Genomic DNA, 19,064 nt, shown 5'->3' with positions numbered 1-19,064 from the left:
TATTTTTTTTCCCCCCTCATCAATCTACACAATCACAAAGCAAAAACAGTTTTTTATACATTTGTGCAAAAAAAAATATGTATTTACATAACGTAATTTCCGGACTATAAGCCGCAACTTTTTTCCCCACGCTTTGAACCTCGCGGCTTAAACAATGACGCGGCTAATATATGGATTTTGAAATGAAAGTGACGAGAGTGACAATGAAAACGATCCAATATCGGATGAAGCAATTCTGAGGCTATTCAACTCCGACACCGAAGGAGATGACTTCAGTGGTTTCAGTGCACAGGAGGAGGAAGATAGTGACCAATGACTTTCTTGGTAGGCTACTGTTTACTGCTAATTTAAAAATGTTTGTTACAAGCCGTGTTTCGTTAAAGCCTGTGTAAAGTTCATTTGTTTCAATGTACCGGTAGGCACCTGTGGCTTATAGACATGTGCGGCTTATTTATGTTCAAAATAATGTTTTTTTTTAAATTCAGTGGGTGTGGGTTATGTTCAGGTGCGCTCAATAGTCTGGAAATTACGGTAAGTATACAGACCCTTTACTCAGTATTTTGTTATAGCACCTTTGGCAGCGATTACAGCCTCGATCTTTCTTGTGTATAACGCTACAAGCTTGGCACACCTGTATTTGGGGAGTTTCTTGCATCCTTCTCTGCAGATCCTCTCAAGCTGTCTGGTTGGATGGGAAGCGTTGCTGCACAGCTATTTTCAGGTCTCTCGGAGATGTTTGATTGGGTTCAAGTCCGGGCTCTGGCTGGGCCACTCAAGGACATTCAGAGACTTGTCCCGAAGCCACTCCTGCGTTGTCTTGGCTGTGTGCCTAGGTCGTTGTTCTGTTGGAAGGTGAACCTTCGCCCCAGTTGGAGGTCATGAGTGCTCTGGAGCAGGTTTTCATCAACGATCTTGTTTCTCATTGTCTAAGTACTTTTAGATGCCTTTTGGCAAACCCCAAGCGGGCTGTCATGTGGTTTTTACTGAGGAGTGACTTCCACCTGGCCACTCTAAAATAAAGGCCTGATTGGTGGAGTGCTGCAGAGATGTTTGTCCTTCAGTAAGGCTCTCCCATCTCCACAGAGGAACTCTGAAGCTCTGTCAGTGACCATCGGGTTCTTGGTCACCTCCCTGACCAAGGCCCTTCTCTCCTGATTCCTCAGTTTGGCCTGGGTGGACAGCTCTAGTAATAGCATTGGTGGCTCTACATTTCTTCCATTTAAGAATGATGGAGGCCACTGTGTTCTTGGGGGCCTTCAATACTGCAGACATGTTTTGGTACCCTTCCCCAGATCTGTGCCTCGACACAATCCTGTCTCTGAGCTCTACAGACAATTCCTTCGACCTGATTGCTTGGTTTTTACTCTGACATGCACTGTCAACTGTGGGACCTTATATAGACAGGTGTGTGCCTTACCAAATCATGTCCAGTCAATTACATTTACCACAGGTGGACTCCAATCAGGTTGTAGAAACATCTCAAGGATGATCAATGGAAATAGGATATACCTGAGCTAAATTGAGGCTCATAACAAAGGGTCTGAATACTTATATAAATACTTTATCTGTTAATTTCTTTTTATACATTGGCAAAAAATTCTGATCCCGTTTTTGCTTTGTCATTACGGGGTAGTGTGTGTAGATTATTTTCTCTCAATTTAATAAATTTTAGAATAAGGCTGTACCATAACAATGTGGGTAAGGGATCTGAATACTTTGTAACTGCACAGTGTATATAAATCTAATGAAATTGTATTGGTCACATAAACATATTTAGCAGATTTTGTTGCAAAATGCTTGTGTTCCTAGCTCCAACAGTGCAGTAGTATCTAAAAATGATTCACAACAATGCACAATCTAAAAATGGAAGAATGGCATTAAGAAATATATAAATATTAGATCGAGAAATGTCAGTGGCATTGACTAAAATACATTAGAATAGAATACAGTATATACATGAGATGAGTAAAGCGGTATGTAAACATTATTCAAGTGACCAGTGATTCTATGTATATAGGGGGTGTTCCCTTTATCCAATACATCCTGCATGTTGATTCATGGCCTTGTAAATACTAAAATAATGTTTGGCTTTTAAATTCTTTCTGTTCTGACTCTTCATGTGAAAGGCTATAGGCCTAATGGAATCAATGAACAGCCATGTAAATGCCTATTATTAAATGCCTTATTCTTATGTCTTTCCAAATCCATTTTGATTACAATATCCCTGAGATGAATGTTGTATAATGTTATGGTTCTTACAGCAATGTAACTTGCACTTTGTTTTCAGGTTTGAATGACAGTGTATTCCCCTAAACTTATTTCAATAAAGTTGTTACTTGTTTATATGTAAGACCAATTACCATTTGTAATTTGTTTTGGTGCAGATGTGTTAAATATACAACCCATATAAGTGTCTGTTCATGGAACAATACATCAGCCACTTAAACAGCTGTAAATGATTTTCTACCACATTTTTATTCAAGAGCATATACCATATACACATCTTTGCTGTCTTTAAAAAGAGTGTAATTACATTCACATGTTAAGGGTACATTTTTGCTGTATAGAGCAAATATTTCAAGAGTCTTAATAAGAATACAATTTGGATAGAGCCACACAAAATCCTCAAATTACAGAATAAGACCAGTACGATATATCAAGAACTCTGACCAGACACCTTCAAATCAAATTTTATTGGTCACATACACATGGTTAGCAGATGTTATTGCGAGTGTAGCGAAATGCTTCTAGTTCTGACAGTGCAGTAATATCTAACAATTCCACAACTACCTAATACACACATCTAAGTAATGGAATATATGGATGAGCAATGACTGAACGGCGTCGGTAAGATGCAATAAATGGTATAAAATACAGTATTGAGGTATGAACATTAGTGGCCAATGATTTCGTGTATATAGGCAGCAGCCCCTGTGTTTAGTGATGGCTGTTTAACAGTGATGGCCTTGAGAGAGCTGTTTTTCAATCTCTCTGTCCCAGCTTTGATGCACCTGTACTGACCTCGCCTTCTAGATGGTAGCAGGGTGAACAGGCAGTGGCTCGGGTGGTTGTCCTTGATGACCCTACCTATGTTGCAAGATTGATGTAATTCTCTCTATGTCAGCAAGTTCCCCGCATAGACAAAAATGTATGCATTCACTAATGTAAGTCGCTCTGGATAAGTGTCTGCTAAATGACTAAAATGTAAAAATGTAGACCTAACCACATCTTTTGAGGGTGCATGTTAATTTTTCCAGCATTTTGTTATACATTTCATTGCTGCTGCTTAAAGAATCTATCAATTTAAATGGAAAGGATTGGAGTGTATCCACAGGAACAATACCTAGAAGGAGATGGCATGGGTCTGGTTGAATAACACCTGTGATGTCCTGTTTAACATGTAGAACTTCACACCAAAATATGCAAGTATCCCTGGCTGCAGTGTGCAATTCAGGGCTGGGCTCAATGTGGACGGAGTCAAACGTTTTACCCCATCCACCTTTTTGTCCATCTGATATGACAGTCACACACTGAGCACACGCTTGCGCAAGGCACACATTGAATTCAAACGTATTTAATTTTTGAAGATCGTAAGAAATATTAAAGTACCAGCAGATGTGTTAACACGTTTTGTTTCATGCTATGAGACAAGCTACTGATGTTGTTTTGAACAGACTTATGTATGTCATGTACTGTTAAAATTGTTGATAAATGTTAACTTGAATTATATTTCATTGAGCATATACTGTTACTACCTATCCTGATTTACAATGCTATTTACTTTCCTCATGAGAATGGAGACAGACTATACCATATAAACATACTGACAAGCTGAATGTGCTTTGTACATTGAGTTATACCAGCTCCAGTAAAGAGATCAGAGACTCGGGTGACTTCTACATCATCTTTACTAAACAACATAACACAATTAACACAGCAGACAAAAACAAGGTTTGACCATTCCTCAAAAATGGCTTCACTCCTGCTCCTCAAAAGAGGCAAAGACAGTCATTTTCTTGTTAACTGCCTCCACATAGAACATCTCAATCTTTCTGTAACATGAATGGTTCCTTAAGGAGAATATTTTCCTCTTCATCCAGGCCATCATACAACCATAGTTCTTCAAGGGTTGTAATGCAGTCTTCCCTGTCCATCCCAATTACACTAGGGAGGGAAACAGTGCCTTTAAATGTTTGGAGTTCGCACCACCTTGCTGCCTCTAGGGTGTCCCTTAGAAGAACATCTGCTTCCATGAAGAAAAAATAATAAATATTAAGAGTAGTGCCTCATTGGGTGATCAAGTGAAATTACACCCCACTTTCACAATACCACCATGCAAACCAAAGCCACTATTACTAAAAGGGTTTTTCAGTGATATCTATTACTACTCAACAAGTCATCACAACTAGTATATCTTGCCATGCATCAAGCCTTCAGTATTATACACAGTAGACTACTTACCCAGTTCACAGCTCCCAGTTCACCATGCTACAAGCCTTCAGTATTACACACAGACTACTTACCCAGTTCACAGCTCCCAGTTCACCATGCTACAAGCCTTCAGTATTACACACAGACTACTTACCCAGTTCACAGCTCCCAGTTCACCATGCTACAAGCCTTCAGTATTACACACAGACTACTTAACCAGTTCACAGCGCATTTTGTTTTCAGTATCGTCTAGAAAGAAAACAGATTGTGGTTATTAAGTAATGTAAGGGAACCTCTAGGGTTCCCTTACAGGAATGCATCTTACTTTAGCTAATAGCCTATACAGTACCTGGTCCTGCAGAGCTGGATGCTGATGTGACTTCTTGGGGGGACATCTACATCATCCTGAAATATGTTGGAGGGGGGGTAAGTCTAAACATTGGTTTAAGACTATGACACCTACCTGTAGTGCGTTTTGATTTCACCGCCTTTTTCGATCTTTCAACCTCTCTTCTTCAGACCTTAGTGAATGACATACATTCAATATGAACATATATTCAGGTCAGCCTGGCTACAGTGATAATTATTAAGAATGCAAATGAAATGTAATGTTCAAAACTTACGGCATGGGAAAGTTCTGCAGGAAAACTAGGCACCACCGTTGCCTAATTTGCTGCATGTTTTCCTTTAAAAGAAAATCACACAATCGGATGATTATCCCAAAAAACACATCCACTAGTGATGAGAATTTCATAATTTATACATACCTCAGTGAAATCACACTGTGCTTCCATAGCAATGTACAGAGCATACTGTAAGTTAAGTTTGATAGTTATGTTAGTTAGTTATTATAACTAATAATAATAACAACTCCCCTCCAGGAATATATTTCAGGATGTAGAAGACACAACATGTCATATCAGCATCCAGCTCTGCAGGAGTTTGATGTATGAATTGTGTATGTTGTGTAAAAACTGTAGGAAATAGGTCCCAAAAAATGTCAAGAATAATAAACAAGAAAGTATGAGCAATAAGTGTGCTTTGCATGCGGCAAGCACAGAAAATAACTTTTCATATGTTATAACAGAAAATAGGACTTAGTGAATAGCCAGCATCTTACCATCAAAACAAACACCCCACAGTTGTTTGAGAAACCTTGCTTTGGTAGGCCTTGTGGTGTGAACAAGGTACACTTTTCAATAAAGGAATGACAATCAAATGGTACAGTTCAGTGGAATCATTTAAAGGAATATCTAACCTGATCATCCACACAAAGTCCTCCAAGGTCCAGGGGACAAGATCCGAGCAATGTTTCTGAACACAGTGTATGTGAAAGTAAAGAAAAAGGACATTAACAGCTTTTTATACTTCAGCATGCATAACAGATTTAAACACAGTTGGAACTGAATTAGCCCAAGTTTTTTTCACAACATGTATGGGTGTTGCTCGACCAGAAAATGTATTTGACTGCAAACACACCATTTCTCACATCAATGCACTCACTTGCCAAAAATCTTTCCTTGGACACGTTTTCAAAGCAATGTGTATGCTTTCTTCATAAATGTGTTTTGAAGTTTTTAAATTACCGTTTGCATTGTGGACAAGTTACAATGGTTTTTCTTGACTTGCCATGTATGTTGGGACCAGGTGATTTCATTATTGTATATACTATGTGTAGGCTGTGTAGACTCGCTATGTGTAACTAAGGGAATGGCATCAACAATACACATTTAGAGCCAGCCAAACACAAGGCATACATTGAAGAAACACAAATCAATGATCAAATCGATTACATAACTGTACATGTAAACCTAGGCTTACTGCTCAAGTAGGCAAATTTGTCCAAATAAGATTCCCTCATTGTGAGCAATTAGCTAGCTCACGTGCAAATGGGTCCCAATAATGACCATAAATCCAGGTAGTTTCAAATCCTCAAGAAGGGGTCGCTTCAGTAGTCAATGTGGATTGGACAATGTTTCGCAGTAGATTTAGGCTACTGTTACTTCTTGGACCTTGATTCCTTCGCTCTCACTCCTGGGCCCAACAATTTGCCACTTACATGCTGACCATACTGCTTGCGTCACGTGTGCTGCAAAATAAATTGAAACGTTTCTAATGATTGCACGCCAACGAGCGTCTGCGTTGCCAAGTGCTAAAATAGAAGTCAGTTCTATTTGTGACGCTGAACGCGGTGCAAGTCCTGCCTCTCCCATCTCCTCATTGGTTATACCCACGTGGGTGATTGAAAGATGAACTGAGTTCGATCAGTCATCGTGGTAACAATGAAAGTTAGATGCCATATAGTCCAAAGAAGAAAAAGCCTGGAAGGAGGAGATGACTAGAAATTATTCGGTTGACCGTTTGTGTGGATTAAATGTCGGCGTAGAGGACCTTGTGAATTTCATGTAAAATAACAACTCAACGTTTATATCCCAGGACAAATTAGCTAGCAACAGCAAGCTAGCTAAATAGGACAAATTAGCTAGCTAGCTAAATTGCCATAAATGTTTAATGCTTTTCGACCTGTCCCCAAATTAATATAATTGGTTCAGAGTTTGTTTTAATATTTCAACCTGCGTGTCGTGATCGCGTTTGGTGTGGGGGAACAAAATCAATTCACGCACAATGGCGCGCAGCCGTTTTGGGTACGGTGTTAGTCGGCATATTTGTTTCTTGCCGTTCTGTGGGCTGTCTCCATGACCAAAGGTGTAGCAGCATGGATTTCCAAGAACTCCCTCACCATCTGGTCCACAAATGTAGACATTTTCTGCCCTCTTTCTGCATTGGTTGAGAACATTTGAATATATTATTATGACGCAAATGGTTTTTCAACAATTCTCCCTTTTGCAATTCCTCTACCTGGCCCATAAGTAGTTAATAGCCTGGTCTTGTTGTATTAGCGTTTCGCCATGATCCTCATTTTACTTTTCAATGTGGGTCATCCGGTTATAATTTTTCTCTAGAGTAGCCTTCATGCCATTGATAGGTTTACATTTTGCAGATTGAGGTGGCTGTTTGTCGTCGAAATAACTTCTGTTCTGGGACTGGGAAACTAGTCAGGATCAAGGGAAAGATGGAGCAAAGTACAGCTAGATCCTTGATGAAAACCTGCTCCAGTGTGCTCAGGACCTCAGACTGGGGCCAAGGTTCACCTTCCAACAGGACAACGACCTTAAGCACACAGCCAAGACAACGCAGGAGTGGCTTCGAGACAAGTCTCCGAATGTCCAATTGACGATACGGCATGTATAACATCTCATAAATTTGGTCTACAAGAGTTTCAACAATGTCAGATATCCTGAGGTTGTTGAAGATATGTACAGCCTTTTCCATTGCATGCATTAAATATTACAACTGCAATGGGTAACCAATGCAAAATACCACTTAGCCATTGTAAATAAGAATTTGTTCTTAACCGACTTGCCTAGTTAAATAAAGGTTACATTAAAAGAAATACAGACTAAACTTCTGTTTCAATTGTCAGGACGAAGAGAACTGAGAAACACACTTCACGCCACTTTGATATAGCTACTAGAAGTGACTTTCATAGCAGGTTAGGAGACTGAGGTTAAGGTTAGGAAAGGGGTGAGAGAAAAAAGCGGCAATAGTACAGTTTGTCCCTCGAGTTGCCGTAGTAAGTGTGTACTTAATCAGAATAGTCTGAATTCATCTAACTCAAATCTCATTTTAACATTTTTAGGTCTTAGTTGCGCACATTTGGGTCACATACAAAAAATCTTAAATTGCACCATCTAACCCTGCACCTATACACTATACCCCCCAAAACCACGATCCTACACCAGGCCGCCGGCATGGGAGGATGTAACCCCTTCTCTCAAAACTTCTTGTAGATTTTCTGCACTAAAATCTCACCCAAAATATTAATCTGTTGCTGCAACTACCACATATACAGTATCTTCTGTGATTTCCGCTCCGCAGTGCAGTTGATCACCATGGCTATAAACGAAATAAATCCAACCTTACTAAAACTCATCCTCTCTGGATCTCTCTCAGGCCTTCTCACTGGGGGGCTTCCAGTTGAATCACCCACCCTTGGGCTATCCTCTACTCTCTTCACTTTCATTCCCACTCAAACTCTGGCAATCTCAGCCTGTCTCTCTTTCACAGGGCACTTCGGCCCCAGCTGCATGGGCACCCCCACAGTTGACACACAGTGCATTCTCTATCCCAACTGTACACTCCCTCTGACTATGCCCTCCTGCACATTTCTCACACTGTGGGATCTTCCTTCTACACACTGCTGCAACAGGTCTGAATCCTTGCCACGTAAAGCACAGTCAGTAGCAGGTTTGGAACATATGCCCTGACAGAATAGAAAAATATAAAGTAACCGAACCTTATCAGGTAGACACTCTGTCAAAACTCAATAAGACAGACAGGGTATTTTCAGACTTGCCATTGCCACCGGGTCCACGTCTCACTAACCGGCGGGCGTCACAAACACCAGGAACATTATTTTTCATTTGATCCACCTCTACACTCAACGCTACCCCACTGAGCACCCCTTTGAGCGGCGCTCTGTTCGTTCCGGAGAACAAAGCACGCCACAGGTTTCCTCTGGGTGGAGGATGCACAAAAAAATAAACAAATCCACTTCTCGAAACTTTCACGTATGTATCCATTCCCAGTTTTCCCTTTACCCAGCTTGACACAACGTATGCGTCGGCCAAAAAGTAGCAATCCACTCTTTCCAAAAATCTCACTCCCACCATTCCAAAATTTTCTCCGGTAGGATTCACAGGGCAAACATTGTAAGTCTTTACCACACCGGTCGCTGCAGGTAGGCCCACTTCATCCTGGTCTGGCTCATATTCAGAGAGCTCACCACTGCCAACCAACTCCATTTTGAGATTTTCAAGAGAGCAAGAAGACCTAAAGAAGTAAAGTTACATGGTTTGTATTTAGGAGACGAAGGTACAGTATACACTCTGGAGTCGAAGGTCTGAACTTACCGCCATTCTTATGCTTTTGCGTCATCGCACCTCCTTTGCAACAATGTTGCAATGTGTCATCGTCTCTAGTTCAATGACAACCAACACTTCATTGAAGAATCCCTACTGCTGACCAATCACCGACGAAGGGGTGTAGACTTCGGCTACCGAACTTCGGCTTGCCTCAGGAAAAATCTTTTGCACGAACAGCCGAAAAAATGCTTGCCTAAGACCAAAACAGTGACAAAATGTAATCAATCTATGCACGCCATAAACTGTTTTGGATGAGAAGCAATACCCACAAGGTGGCGTCCAAACCTCAGGCCTGCTGGAGTTTATCCATTGAGGAAAACAGTGAGGTAGGCCTGTTTCCACCACATACTATTGCAATACTACTATCATTATTTCAAGTAAGAAGTACAATTTTACTGGATATTATTCGCATGCTTTTTGGAAGGACTGGGCACCAAAAATATCTTCCAAAATGAACTGCACTGGGGAAAATAATAAAAAATTCACAGAACAGGTGTAGGTCCAGGCCTGATGATTGCATAGCCTTACTTGAGTAAATAGTTGTCATTTTAAATCATTCAAAACAGACTTTTCAGCAACCAATATCGTTGCATTAAATGAAAAATATATAAATTCTGCAACCTGCAACAAATACCTTTTTATTATAAATCTGAACAAATGCATTCCATGATCCTAGAAGTATTCAGTTCAAATGAATCTCAATCAATCAAATGTATTTATAAAGCCCTTTTTACATCAGCAGATGTCAAAGGGCTATACAGAAACCCAGCCTAAAACCCCAAACAGCAAGCAATGCAGATGTAGAAGCACGGTGGCTAGGAAAAACTCCCTAGAAAGGAAGGAACCTAGGAAGCAACCAGGCTCTGAGGGGTGGCCAGTCCTCTTCTGGCTGTACCGGGTGGAGATGTATAACAGAACATGGCCATTAAGGCCAGATTGTTATTCAAGATGTTCAAACATTCATAGATGACCAGCAGGGTCAAATAATAATCACAGCCATTGTAGAGGGTGCAACAGGTCAGTACCTCAGGAGTAAATGTCCGTTGGCTTTTCATAGCCGAGCATTCAGATGTCGAGACAGCAAGTGTGGTAGAGAGGAGGAGAAGGTCGAAAACAGCAGGTCCGGGACAAGGTAGCACATCCGGTAAACAGGTCAGGGTTCCCTAGCCGCAGGCAGAACAGTAGAACTGGAGCAGCAGCACGACCAGGTGGACTGGGATAGCTAGGAGTCAAAGCCAGGTAGTCCTGAGGCATGATCCTAGGGCTCAGGTCCTCTGGGAGGGAGAGAGAGAGGGAGCATACATAAATTCACACAGGACACCAGATAAGACAGGAAAATTACACCAGAGACAAGACTGACCCTAGCCCCCCCCCCCCGGCACAGCCCCCACGACTCTAGAGAGATACAGACCACCAACTTACTACCCTGAGACAAGGCTGAGTATAGCTCAGGAAGATCTCCTCCACCGCACGAGCCCGAGGGGGCGCAAAACCAGACAGGAAGATCACGTCTGTGACTCAACCCACTGAAATGATGCACCCCTTCTAGAGACTGCATGGAAGAGCACTAGTAAGCTAGTGACTCAGCCCCCGTAATAGAGGCAGAGGCAGAGAATCCCAGTGGAGGGGAGCCGGCCAGGCAGAGACAGCAAGGGCAGTTCGTCGTTCCAGTGCCTTGCCGTTCACATTCGCACCCCCTGGGCCAGACTACACTCAATCATAGGGCCTACTGAAGAGATGAGTCTTCAATAAAGACTTAAAGGTCGAGACCGAGTCTGCGTCTCTCACATGGATAGACAGATCATTCAATAAAAATTGAGCTCTATAGGAGAAAGCCCTGCCTCCAGCTGTTTGCTTAGAATTTCTAGGGACAATAAGGAGGCCTGCGTCTTGTGACCGTTTGGTCCTTGTAGATATGTACGGCAGGACCAAATCGGAGAGATAGGTAGGCGCAAGCCCATGTAATGCTTTGTAGGTTAGCAGTAAAACCTTAATCAGCCCTAGCCTTAACAGGAAGCCAGTGTAGCACTGGAGTAATATGATCAAATTTGTTGGTTCTAGTCAGGATTCTAGCAGCAGTGTTTATCACTAACTGAAATGTATTTAGTGCTTTATCCAGGTAGCCGGAGAGTAGAGCATTGCAGTAGTCTAATCTAGAAGTGACAAAAGCATGGATTAGCTTTTCTGCAGCTTTTTGGACAAAAAGTTTTAGATTTTTGCAATGTTACTTAGATGGAAAAAAATCTGTCCATAATTTTCTTTATGCTCGTCAAGAGATCAGGGTCCAGAGTAACGCCGAGGTCCTTCAGTTTTATTTGAGACAACTGTACAACCATCAAGATTAATTGTCAGATTCAACAGAAGATCTTTGTTTCTTGGGACCTAAAACTAGCATCTGTTTTATCTGAGTTTAAAAGTAAAACATTTGCCGCCATCCACTTCCTTATGTCTGAAACACAGGCTTCCAGGGTAGGCAATTTTGGGGCTTCGCCATGTTTCATTGAAATGTACACCTGTGTGTTGTCCGCATAGCAGTGAAAGTTGACAATGTGTTTCCGAATGACATCACCAAGAGGTAGAATATATAGTGAAAACAATAGTGGTCCTAAAACGGAACCTTGAGAAACGTTAACTTACAATTGATTTGTCAGAGGACAAACCATCCACAGAGACAAACTGATATCTTTCAGAAGAATGAGATCTAAACCAGGCAAGAATTTGTCCGTGTAGACCAATTAGGGTTTCTAATCTCTTAAAGAATGTGGTGATCGATGGCGACAAAAGCAGCACTTAGGTCAAGGAGCACGAGGACAGATGCAGAGCCTTGGTCTGACACCATTAAAAGGTCATTTCTAACCTTCGAGTGTAGTCTCAGTGCTATGAGGTCTAAAACCAGACTGAAGCATTTCATATACATTATGTCTTTGAGAAGGCAGTGAGTGGCTGCGCTACAGCTTTTTCAAAAAAATTGAGAGGAATGGGAGATTCGATATAGCCAATCGTTTTTTTTTAACATTTTCTGGGTCAAGGTTTGGCTTTTTCAAGAAAGGCTTTATTACTGCCACTTTTAGTAAGTTTGGTACACATCCGGTGGATAGGGAGCCATTTATTATGTTCAACATAGGAGGGCCAAGCACAGGAAGTAGCTCTTTCAGTAGTTTAGTTGGAATAGGGTCCAATATGCAGCTTGACGGTTTATAGGCCATGACTATTTTCATGAATGTGTCAAGAGATTCAGGATTAAAAAACTTGAGTGTCTCAATTGATCCTAGGTCCTGGCAGTTCTGTGCAGACTCAGGACAACTGAACTTTGGAGAAATGTGCAGATTCAAAGAGGAGTCTGTAATTCGCTTTCTAATGATCATGATCTTTTCATCGAAGAAGTTAATGAATTTATCACTGCTGAAGTGAAAGCTATCCTCTCTTGTTGAACGCTGCTTTTTAGTTAGCTTTGCGACAGTATTAAATACATTTTGGATTGTTCTTATTCTCCTCAAATTAGGTTGGAAAAAATAGGATGGTCGAGCAGTAGTGAGGGCTCTTCGATATTGCACGGTACCGTCTTTCCAAGCTAGTCAGAAGACTTCCAGTTTGGTGGAGTACCATTTTCATTCCAATTTTCTGGAAGCTTGCTTCAGGGCTCAGGTATTTTCTGTACACCAGGGAGCAAATGTCTTGTGACATGTTTTTAGGGTTGCGACTGCATCTAGGGTATTATGCAAGGTTAAATTAAGATCCTCAGTTGGGTGGGTAACCGATTTTTATACTCTGACGTCCTTGGGTAGGTGGAGGGAGTCTGGAAGGGCATCTAGGAATCTTTGAGTTGTCTGAGAATTTATAGCACAACTTTTGATGATCCTTGGTTGGGGTCAGAGCAGATTATTTGTTGTGATTGCAAACGTAATAAAATGGTGGTCCGATAGTCCAGGATAATGAGGAAAAACATTTAGATCCACAATATTTATTCCATGGGACAAAACTAGATGCAGGGTATGACTGTGACAATAAGTAAATCCAGAGACCTGTTTGACAAAACCCACTGAGTTGATGATGGCTCCAAAAGCCTTTTGGAGGTATCTGCCATGACTACAAGGTCCGATAGGAATTCAGGGAACTCAGTGAGGAACGCTGTATACGGCCCAGGAGGCCTGTAAACAGTAGCTATAAAAAGTGATTGAGTCGGCTGCATGGATTTCATGACTAGAAGCTCAAAAGACAAAAACGATGAAAAAAATAAATAATTGTAAATCGAAGTTTGCTGTCATAAATGTCAGCAACACCCCCGCCTTTGCGGGATACGGTCACTAGTGTGACCAGGAGGATAGGCCTAATTTAACATTCATCAGGCTTGAGCCATGTTTCAATCAGGCCAATCACATCAAGATTATGATCAGTCAGTGGCGACCCGTCATTCAGGGCACCTGTTTTGAGCCCAACATTTTTTGCAAAAAAAACTGTCACATCAGTTTGTAAACAATTAAAAAATATATATCATTCAGTTAATAAAGCCACATACAAACATGGTCTCTTTAGTTGAGTAAGGCGGCTCCAAAATGCAGACAGCCAGGTGTAGCGGTGGTAAGGATTCACTTCATGGTGCTGAAAAGACAGCTTTATGTAGGCCCTAACAGTTCGTGAGCACCGTTTGTCACCATTATAGTGCAATTCATGTATTGTTTAGTGTTGTGTAGTGACTTTGCTGGCATGCATCTAAAACATTTGAGTTTGCCCCACCAAGATTTATATGCTAAAATCGCCACTGTGATCAGTGATTAGTTGATTGACTATGACTGCCTTGGAAGTGAGGGATCTAACATTAAGTAACCATATTTTGAGATGTGAGATAACACAATCTCTTTCAATAATGACAGGAATGGAGGAGGTCTTTATTCCAGTGAGATTGCTAAGGCGAACACCGCCATGTTTTGTTTTGCTCAACCTAGATCGAGGCACAGACACGGTCTCAATGGGGATAGCTGAGCTGACTACACTGACTGTGCTAGTGGCAGGCTCCACTAAGCTGGCAGGCTGGCTAACAGCCTGCTGCCTGGCCTGCACCCTCTCTTATTGTGGAGTTAAAGGAATAAGAGCCCTGTCCATGTTCATAGATAAAATGAGAGCACCCCTCAGCTAGGATGGAGTCCGTCACTCCTCAGCAGGCCAGGCTTGGTCCTGTTTGTGGGCGAGTCCCAGAAAGAGGTTCAATTATCTACAAATTCTATATTTTGGGAGGGGCAGAAAACAGTTCAAATCAAAGTGTATTTGTCACGTGCGCCGAATACAACAGGTGTAGTAGACCTTAATGAAATGCTTACTTACAGGCTCTAACCAATACTGCAAAAAAGGTATTAGGTGAACAATAGGTAGGTAAAGAAATAAAACAACAGTAAAAAGACAGGCTATATACAGTAGCAAGGCTATAAAAGTAGAGAGGCTACATACAGACACTGGTTAGTCAGGCTGATTGAGGTAGTATGTAGATATGGTTAAAGTGACTATGCATATATGATAAACAGAGAGTAGCAGTAGCGTAAAAGAGGGGTTGGCGGGTGGCAGAACCAGCGATTGACTTGTGAGACTGCTGTAGAGCTCATCACTCCCCCTTACTGGGAGGGGGCCAGAGACAAATACTCAATGCCGACATCTTTCTAGCTGATTTACACGCTGAAGCTATGATGCACTTGGTGACCTCTGACTGTTTCATCCTAACATCGTTGGTGCCGACATGAATAACAATATCCCTATACTCTCTAAACTCGCCAGTTGTAGCCTTAGTTAGCACCATCTTCAGATTAGCCTTTACGTCGGTGGCCCTGCGCCCTGGTAAACAGTGTATGATCACTGGATGATTATTTTTTAAGTCTATTGCAGGTAATGGAGTCGCCGTTGACTAGGGTTTTCAATTTGTCAGAGCTAATGGTGGGAGTCTTCGGTGGCTCAGACCCCGTAACCTGAGAAGGCTTGGCCTCTGACTCCGACTCGTTGCTTAATGGGGGGACCCGGTTGAAAGTTTCTGTCGGCTGAATGAGCGATACCGGTTGAGCATGCTGAGATCATTTCTTTCCAGAAGCCTTGAGAAAATTGTCCTGCTGCGGGGATTGTGTGGGGGATTTATACTACTATCTGTACTTACTGGTGGCACAGACGCTGTTTCATCCTTTCCTACACTTAAATTACCCTTGCATAACGATTGCATCTGAAGATGTGCTTGAAACATGGCTATCCTCACCATAAGGCGATAGTTCTGTATATTATGAGTACAGCAACTGCAATTAGATGGCATAGTGTTAATGTTACAACTTAGCCTTTTCGGCTGGTGGAGGTCCTGTAGAACAATGGCCAGATAAAGCGTCAGGTGTGAAAAAGTTGAATGAAAAAAGTAGAGCGAGGGGAAAAAAAGACGTTGGTAAATGTATTAAAAGCAAAAAACGAAAAGTTTGGCAGAGAGCCAAGTAGCAACAAACAGCACAATTTAGGACCCTAAAAATGAAGTCGATATAGTTTTCATGCTATAATATCCCAATGCAGAGGTCAACTGTAGGCCATTTGTCACCTTGTCAGATATCAATCCAATTTGTGATGGCTTGAGCTTTTGACTGATTCAAGAGAACTGTCCACTTCCCCACTGGTAAAACGTCTATTCCTTCCCCCCCCCTCCACTTCTTTTAGTCAATATTGAGCACACTCAGCTGAAGGCAGTAAGGGTGCATTGTGTGACAGAAAAGGACACTGCTATCAAACAATGTCCCAAGAATGCATTTGAGGCCCTATCATGTATCTATCTGTACAAGTGGTGGGCCTCGCCAGTCAAATCAGCCTTCCCTATAGAGGCCCAATTTAGGATTATTTTTCCCCATTCATAACCCAAAAATGTTTATTGTTTTACCTTTGTTCAAATGTAACATGTGCTCATGTAAAATCAATGAATGAATGAGGAATAAATTGATGTAGTCAAACCATCAAAGAACTGGCAGTATAGGCAACATTAAAAACATCAAGGTTTTACACAAACATTTTTTATTCTATTTCAGGAGACCGATAAATATAATGTATGACCGGAGCACTTAATGTCTCTATTTTGCTCACTGCTACTGTAACTCGACACATTGTCTCAGCTGCTGCATTGCTATAACTCGATACTATCATTGAAACAATGTATGAAATATATACTGCTCAAAAAAATAAAGGGAACACTTAAACAACACATCCTAGATCTGAATGAAAGAAATAATCTTATTAAATACTTTTTTCTTTACATAGTTGAATGTGCTGACAACAAAATCACACAAAAATAATCAATGGAAATCCAATTTATCAAGCCATGGAGGTCTGGATTTGGAGTCACACTCAAAATTAAAGTGGAAAACCACACTACAGGCTGATCCAATTTTGATGTAATGTCCTTAAAACAAGTCAAAATGAGGCTCAGTAGTGTGTGTGGCCTCCACGTGCCTGTATGACCTCCCTACAACGCCTGGGCATGCTCCTGGTGAGGTGGCAGATGGTCTCCTGAGGGATCTCCTCCCAGACCTGGACTAAAGCATCCGCCAACTCCTGGACAGTCTGTGGTGCAGCGTGGCGTTGGTGGATGGAGCGAAACATGATGTCCCAGATGTGCTCAATTGGATTCAGGTCTGGGGGACGGGCGGGCCAGTCCATAGCATCAATGCCTTCCTCTTGCAGGAACTGCTGACACACTCCAGCCACATGAGGTCAAGCATTGTCTTGCATTAGGAGGAACCCAGGGCCAACCGCACCAGCATATGGTCTCACAAGGGGTCTGAGGATCTCATCTCGGTACCTAATGGCAGTCAGGCTACCTCTGGCAAGCACATGGAGGGCTGTGCGGCCCCCCAAAGAAATGCCACCCCACACCATGACTGACCCACCGCCAAACCGGTCATGCTGGAGGATGTTGCAGGCAGCAGAACGTTCTCCACGGCGTCTCCAGACTCTGTCACGTCTGTCACGTGCTCAGTGTGAACCTGCTTTCATCTGTGAAGAGCACAGGGCGCCAGTGGCGAATTTGCCAATCTTGGTGTTCTCTGACAAATGCCAAACGTCCTGCACGGTGTTGGGCTGTAAGCACAACCCCCACCTGTGGACGTCGGGCCCTCATACCACCCTCATGGAGTCTGTTTCTGACCGTTTGAGCAGACACATGCACATTTGTGGCCTGCTGGAGGTAATTTTGCAGGGCTCTGGCAGTGCTTCTCCTGCTCCTCCTTGCACAAAGGCGGAGGTAGCGGTCCTGCTGCTGGGTTGTTGCCCTCCTACGGCCTCCTCCACGTCTCCTGATGTACTGGCCTGTCTCCTGGTAGGGCCTCCATGCTCTGGACACTACGCTGACAGACACAGCAAACTTTCTTGCCACAGCTCGCATTGATGTGCCATCCTGGATGAGCTGCACTACCTGAGCCACTTGTGTGGGTTGTAGACTCCGTCTCATGCTACCACTAGAGTGAAAGCACCGCCAGCATTCAAAAGTGACCAAAACATCAGCCAGGAAGCATAGGAACTGAGAAGTGGTCTGTGGTCACCACCTGCAGAACCACTCCTTTATTGGGGGTGTCTTGCTAATTGCCTATAATTTCCACCTGTTGTCTATTCCATTTGCACAACAGCATGTGAAATGTATTGTCAATCAGTGTTGCTTCCTAAGTGGACAGTTTGATTTCACAGAAGTGTAATTGACTTGGAGTTACATTGTGTTGTTTAAGTGTTCCCTTTATTTTTTTGAGCAGTGTATTTTTTGCTTTCAATTAAACCAAACGGTAGGGTGGAGGGTGAGGCCCTCTGCTGGATGGAATGCACACATCAGAGCTACATTTACAATGAAGAACTTCATGAATAGGGAGGCACTCCTCTTTAATTGATATAATTTCTCTTCATACTGTATGTGTAGCAACTACTACTTAATGATCAACCTCGAGAAAAAAATGGACCCGATATTATTTTATGTGTACAAATGTAGTTGAAAGTATTGTACAGATAAGTGAAAGGGCCACATTGAGGCAACTCCCGCCCTGTTTCACATTCATACACATCGTCACTTTTGTTTTGATTTTGTCCACTTTGCTATGGAAACCTTTTTTTCTTCACAAATGTGCTAATCCCTGTCAGTTGTCTCCGTTGCTGTTAGGCTATGTGATCTGTCCCTAAATCCATTCTCTATTTTTGTGCTTCCTTGTGCTGCCAAGCCCCTGACGTAATGCTTCGTGTTAATTATTAGCATGTGGAAAGCAATGCCGAGACTCGCCTCTGGTAAAACAAGAGTAGCATAACTGTAGGGAGAATAGTTAGTCAAGATGGCAAAACACACAGATCCGGAGTGAAGGGGCACCGCTCCCCGTCCTGCGACCAAAACAACCGATACAACTGTGCCTGGAAGTGAGTAGCCTAACGTTTTAACAATTTTCTTTGCAACTTTTAACAAGCTTATGGAGTATTTTTGTAGACTCTTGTTTGAGCTGCTCTCTTGTTGGCTGTCCAGTAGGGACACCTGCAATATAGAAAATGTGCTAAGTACTAACTTTAAAAAAAAATGTGATACAATAACATTTTTTTTTCTCAGAGAATACAAATGTATCCAGCTGGACATTTTATTTTGTAGACATTGACGGTTGATATTTACGCGTATAAATACGC

At 42.1% G+C, this 19,064-nt stretch overlaps 1 protein-coding gene and 2 long non-coding RNA genes across 6 annotated transcripts in view; 1 reads left to right on the top strand and 2 right to left on the bottom strand.

Annotated features, from left to right (window-relative positions):
- Positions 1-3,890: 3,890 nt before the first annotated feature.
- LOC115162629 (uncharacterized) lies at positions 3,891-6,912 on the bottom strand. Its single transcript, XR_003869596.1, has 2 exons — positions 5,055-6,912; positions 3,891-4,952 (listed from the first exon to the last, which is right to left on the bottom strand). It is a non-coding gene; the product is annotated as an uncharacterized LOC115162629 (long non-coding RNA).
- Positions 6,913-9,094: 2,182 nt separating this feature from the next.
- Positions 9,095-10,485, bottom strand: LOC115162630 (uncharacterized). The gene is made up of 3 exons (XR_003869597.1): positions 10,442-10,485; positions 9,405-9,609; positions 9,095-9,324 (listed from the first exon to the last, which is right to left on the bottom strand). It is a non-coding gene; the product is annotated as an uncharacterized LOC115162630 (long non-coding RNA).
- A 7,932-nt stretch (positions 10,486-18,417) lies between these two features.
- The window catches only part of LOC115162626 (protein Smaug homolog 1), a 75,207-nt gene continuing 74,560 nt past the window's right edge, over positions 18,418-19,064 (top strand). For 2 of the 4 annotated variants that reach the window (XM_029714101.1, XM_029714100.1), the window contains exon 1: positions 18,418-18,806. The gene's annotated coding sequence lies outside the window, so the exon portion shown is untranslated. The remainder of the gene's footprint in view (positions 18,807-19,064) is intronic. The other 2 variants (XM_029714103.1, XM_029714102.1) reach the window with 1 other exon arrangement.

The sequence above is a fragment of the Salmo trutta genome, chromosome 25 (genome assembly GCF_901001165.1).
Source record: "Salmo trutta chromosome 25, fSalTru1.1, whole genome shotgun sequence".
NCBI classification, from domain to species: domain Eukaryota; kingdom Metazoa; phylum Chordata; class Actinopteri; order Salmoniformes; family Salmonidae; genus Salmo; species Salmo trutta.
This window is presented reverse-complemented; position numbering and strand designations above follow the sequence as displayed.